We start from the raw sequence: 6,027 nt of genomic DNA, 5'->3' as shown, positions 1-6,027 counted from the left end.
TTCCAGGGGTGGTCAAGGCTCTTCGCGGCCGCCGGCTTTGTGAAATACGTATGGACGACGGCATGGTTGTTCGCCATTATCACCAGATGCGCCCACGAGTGGTAGCCACGTCGGTGCCACCGCCCCTTCTTTCGCCTCCACCAGCCCGAGAAGCCAGTCCTGTCGCTGCTGCCGATCTCCCATGCGTGTTGCTGCAGCCAACGTCGCTGCCGCTTCCAAGTACGCCGGAACTGGCCCCAGTCGCGACGCCGCCTTCTCCGGGACCCATCTCGCTGGACCACACCCCAGGTCCATGACACCTATGGATGCTGCTCCGGAGTTTTCACCCATCATCTCATCCAGGAGGCATGTTCCATGCACAAGCTTCCATCCTAGACATTTTCGACCATATTCTCGTGTTTCTCCGCGGGATCTTCTCGGGGTCTCCCAAAAGGCCATGGATGTCTCCGCACTGTCCGTGTCTCCAAGGAAGTGAGTGTCTTTTTTTTTTTTTTTTTCTTCTAGGGGGGAAAAGTGTTGTGACAGTGCCACGATATTTAAAAGTGCCGCTATGTCAGTATGCGAACACGGCGATAGAGGCGCTCCACAGCTCGGCTGAGCGTGGGAGCGCCACCTAGCTATGAACGGCGCCGCCCGCATGTCACGGCACGGCAGTTGAGTGACAGATACGGAGTTGGTAATATGAAACTCACTATTGTTTCTATCCTTGTATATCCACGCAAATTATTAGTGAATTAAAGGTTATAACAAACATCTTACCTTTTTCTAGAACTTGCTATTTTAAAAGTTATTTGTAATTACAATTTTCATATTTTGAATGTTCAATTTTTAACTGGTGGTTACCAGTACTTCCAAAATTTAGTCCCATAGTTTTGTAGCCCTGATCTTTCTGCTTTCAAAAACGCCCATTCATAGTTGAAAACTTATTAGTTTTGCTACTTCTGTGCTCTGGAAAATTTCAAATTTTAGCATTTTTTGGCAGGATATGTGAATTTCTGTATGGCTATACATAATATTCACAACATAGTTTTGATAAATTCACCAGTTTCCACGTTATCCAACCTAGAGTTAAACAGGTTTACTTCTCTGCTCATTATAATTTCATGTCCACTAGTTTTGCTCTCTTTCCTAATATAAATCAGAATGTAATAATACACTTCCATAAATAGTTGTGGAAAACAATGCTTCAGTCACACAGTGTCTATTGGTTAAAGTGTTAACATCTCATGATTGCTACCAATCAAAATGTAAGATTGATTTGCTAGCTAGTCAGAGTCTGATACTGAAATTTGACAACGCTATGTAAGCCACTCATGGGAACTTATGATTGCCCTGAGAATATTGGATGTTGTGTGAATATTAGGCAACTTTGAACTAGTGTGTGGAAGAAGTATTTACATGCACCTTATCTGAGTAACTGTGATTTAATGTCATCTATGAAATGTAATATTGTTTGTTAATGAGTGTAGCTTAATTAACTAGCATAATTTTTGAAACTCATTACTGCTAGAAAGCTTATCATCATAAAAGCAAAAGTGTGTTACAAGAAATGTGATTGAGACTGAAAACTACATTCTGAGGTGTATGTACATTATTTAATGAGTGTCAGTCCAACCACTTAATACCAGGCATGTAATACAAAACATCAAAATGACATGAGACCGCCAAAGACTGACAATCCAATAAATTACAGGGCGATGCATGAATCACATTCGTGTGTGAACATACCTCTCCCTTGAGAAATATTTCAAGTGTTCTATTAACAGGTTCCACGAAATACTCCAGCCAGGGCACATCACACCATTCAAACATTCAAAAGTGGGAAGATAGTCACTCTAGTGTGAGGTGAATTCTCATCAGTGTGACTGATGTCGTCCTTAATTTTCTAATTATGGTTACAATCCAAATTGTTAGCTGCATCCCCTGCTTTTCTTAAAAAAGAAAAAAGGAAAAAAAAATTGTGCATAGTGCATATGGCATCTGTGGCCAGGATCCTCCTTCTGGGGAATTTGGCAGTCTGGTGCAACTCTTTTTAGTTGATGGCACTTCAGCTACTTGTGTGTCAATGATGATGAAATGAAGACGAGGGCAACACATACACCCAGTCCCAAGTGAAGAAAATCCCCAACCCAGCTAGGAATTGAACCCATAGCCCTGAGAGCAAGAGGCAGCAATACTAACCACAAGACCAAGAGCTTCTGACCATCCCCTGCAACTACTGCATGATCTTCTTTTCCAGGATCCTTCCCAAACAAGCTTAGATCCACAGGTGACATCACTAAGCCCAGAAATTGGCTTAAAAATACTAGTTACATGACCATCACTTCTCTAAGAGATCTGTACTAACTCTAACAGTCCTTTCCCATTGCTATTATAACACAATAAGACTATGTTGGTCTTCTTAATGCTTTCTTTTCTAGACTTCGCTTACACCTTATGTACTGAACTTCTAAGATTGTCAGAATCTTTAGTCCACAGTCAGCAAAGCATTGAAGCTACTGAAGATAGATTGAAGCTATCAGATTTGTAGTATCTCCTAGGTATTTTTACTGATGCAGAAGATTTAACTGTAGTCCAGTCTAGCCTTAAAATTTCTGATGCAAAGTGCAGTGCACAAAAGTGCTACTCTTCTATACCTACATGATTATTCTGTAATTCACAATTAAATGCCTGGTACTGCAATTAAATGCATCTTCAGACTATTTCTTTACTGTTACAGTCTCAAACAGGACACAGGAAAAATGAACACTTGAATCTTTTCATTCAAGCTCAGATTTCTCTTAGCTATTATATCATTTTTCACAATGTAGGTAGCCAACAACAAAATATTTTGACATTAGGAGGAGACAGTTAGTGATTGAAATTTTGTGAAATGATCTCGCTGCAGTGAAATATGCCATTGTTTTAATGACTGCCACCCCAATGCACATGTCATATCCATGACACTCTCGCCATTGTTTTGTGATAATATGAAATGAGCTGCCCTTCTTTGAACTTTTGTGGTGTCCTATGTCATTCTACCTGGAAAGAGTCCAACACTGTGCAGCAATACTCCAAAAGTGGAAGTACAAATGTAGTGCAAACAGTCTCCTTAGAGGACGTGAAAAAATACAGTCTTTGATTTGCCGTCTGCCTGCTTAGTTGGGTGGTAACGTGCTCGCCTCCCATCCGAGCGGGCCCAGGTTCGATTCCTGGCCGGGTTGGAGATTTTCTCTGCTTGGGGACTGAATGTTGTGTTGTCCTCATCAACATTTCATCCTCAAGTCGCCCAGTGTGGTGACGACTGAAATAAGACTTGCACTTGGCAGCCGAACTTTCCCTTATAGGGCCTCCTGGCCAAAGATGCCATAATCTCATTTCAAATTCATTTTTAATTTGCTTTCCCCACAACACTATCTATGTGATGATTGCAGTTTAGGTTGTTTGCAATTCTAATCCCTAGGTATTTAGTTAAATTGACAGCCTTTAGATATGTGTTATTTATTGTGTAACAAAAATTTGATGTACTGCTTCTAGTAGTCATGAGGACGATATCACATTTTTCATTATTTAGAGTCAATTGCCACCTTTTGCATTAAACAGAGATCTCATCTAAATAATTTTGTAATTGAACAATGGAAAATCAGGATGCAATAGTGACAGTATTATGAAAATGAAAGATTACTAGTCACCATAGAGAGGAGTTGTTAAGTTGCAGACAGACACAACAAAGAGACTGCCATACAAGAGCTTTTAACAAAAGGTCTTTTCCTAACATAGAAAACACCCACACATTCACACAAGCACAAATTTCTTCTCTCTCTCTCTCTCTCTCTCTCTCTCTCTCTCTCTCTCTCTCTCTCTCTTACACACACACAGACGACCACTCTCTTGCCACTGGAGGCCAGATATAGTGGTCATGTGTGTGTGAGTTGTGCTTGCATGAATTTGTGTGTGTTGTCTGTTTTAGAATAAGGCATTTTGGCCAAAAGCTCAACATGTGTGGCAGTCTTTTTATTGTGTCTGTCTGCAGCTCAACACCTCCTCTACACTGTGAGCAGCAATCTTTCCTTTTTATAATACTATCATTTTGCAAGTGGTTTTGATCTTCTGGTGACTTTACTAGATGGTAAACAATAGCGTCATCTGCATTCAGTCTAAAAGGACTGCTCAGATTACCTCCTAAATCATTTACTATACATTAGTAACAACAGAGTGCCTATAATATTTTTTGGGGAACCCAAATGTCACTTCTGTTTCACTTGATGACTTTCCATCAGTTACTATGAAGTGTAACATTTTTGACAGGAAACATGAATCTAATCTCTCAACTGAACTATTGTCAAATCAGCTCAGAGTTTCCAGATAAAAATCACTGTATCTGCAGAAGTGAAAAGCATCATTCCTCAGATTTGTTGTATTACAACATCCAATATGAAAACCGTACAAATATTTCTCTTGCTGACTGCCATTCCTGATTATTCTTTGGTAGTATGATCATTATGACCATCAGGGTCTGCTTAAGGTATTCAAATAAAAAAGTTTTGTTTGATGAGGGAAAACAACAAACAGGTTTGTAAATCAAATTTTTTGACAGAACAGATGGTAAAGAGGATTATTTAGCAACAATTGTGCTATATAAGTGAAATGTTGGTTTTAAAGACCAAAACTTCATATAATGAAAATTGATTACAAGAGAAAATGAAAATTATTCATAATATATAACTTTATTTGTGAATGATAATTAAAAGTATTTATGAAAGATTATGTTTGCATGATTTGTTTGAATTTTTTGACCAGTTTCTTGGAGTTAAACTGTCATACAATGAACATTATGCAATACATGAAAATGTTTGATGCCACAGTAAAAGAGGTTAGGTTGGTTTGCATCCAACACATATTTGTTGCTAATAATACTAATTCATTTCATTTCTGCTCTGGGTTACACAATAATAATACAGGATAGAAAAATGATTTCAACACAGATGTTGCCTCTTTGTCTAGGGTTCAGATTGGGATTCAACATTACTACGCATCAATACCTGGTTTCAGAGTAAGGACTGTAGTGCAAATTTCTTCTCCTGTCAACACTGATGACCCTCAGTGTTCAGTAGCATGACAAATGACACAAAATTTCTCTGAAAATAAATCATGTTAATGATTTTGAGGTATAAATTTGGTTCTAAATATAACCCAGTCTTCAGAAATCTCACCTTCTGTAGCGTTAACAGTTAATGATTGTAAATATGTTTTAACAATTAATGACTGACTTGCAGAATGTATGTTAGATAAGGCAGAGAGCCAGCTTCTTTTGCTGAATTCCTTCACCTTCTCACAAAATTTCTCTCGATGTTCCCATACTGCTCTCTGCATTTCATCCTACAACAGAATTATCTCTTGAGAGAAGAACATGTTTGTGGATTTATAAATTGAATCAGTTATCTAAAATGCACAAGAAAATGTTGGTGGTTGCAGAGGAACTCACCAAACTACTTTCTTCCTTTTGGAGATTTTTTTCTTTCTCAGAACACATTTCCTTCAGTAGTGACTCTTTCTGTTGTAACATTTCCAGTTCACATTTCTTCTGGCTTATTTCGTTTAGGAGATCATTTTGACAATTCTTGAGCTCTTTTATTTTCATCGAAAGTAGTTCTGTGTCTTGCTTAACTTTTCTTGTTTCTTTCTCAACTGAAAATGGCACACAAGCAGATACAGTTATTGTTTTAAGAATGACAAAAATCAGTTTTTGTTGTAACACATGATTTCAGCTTTCCCTGTAAGGTATCTTAGTAACACACATAAAGAACACAAAGCAGTAACTGAAAAGAGAGCCTCTGTTGTTACATAGGCAGTGTGATGCTATCAGAAAAGAGCACCCGGTCCACAGACATAAGAGGTTAGAATCTCACTTTTGCACACAACAGGGCTCTAACCTATAACCCTTCAGTTAGATGTAACTGGCTTATTAAACATGCCTAACTAGAGCAATGTTTGATGTGGGGGACATTTGTAGTCTTTCTAGTGCTAAATGGAGCTAGAATCTCATGT

The 6,027-nt window shown here is 38.6% G+C and overlaps 1 long non-coding RNA gene across 1 annotated transcript; it reads right to left on the bottom strand.

Annotated features, from left to right (window-relative positions):
- Positions 1–5,192: 5,192 nt before the first annotated feature.
- On the bottom strand, positions 5,193–5,654 carry LOC124794631. Its single transcript, XR_007016591.1, has 2 exons — positions 5,465–5,654; positions 5,193–5,358 (listed from the first exon to the last, which is right to left on the bottom strand). It is a non-coding gene; the product is annotated as an uncharacterized LOC124794631 (long non-coding RNA).
- Positions 5,655–6,027: the final 373 nt, after the last annotated feature.

The sequence above is a fragment of the Schistocerca piceifrons genome, chromosome 4 (genome assembly GCF_021461385.2).
Source record: "Schistocerca piceifrons isolate TAMUIC-IGC-003096 chromosome 4, iqSchPice1.1, whole genome shotgun sequence".
Taxonomy (NCBI): Eukaryota; Metazoa; Arthropoda; class Insecta; order Orthoptera; family Acrididae; genus Schistocerca; species Schistocerca piceifrons.
This window is presented reverse-complemented; position numbering and strand designations above follow the sequence as displayed.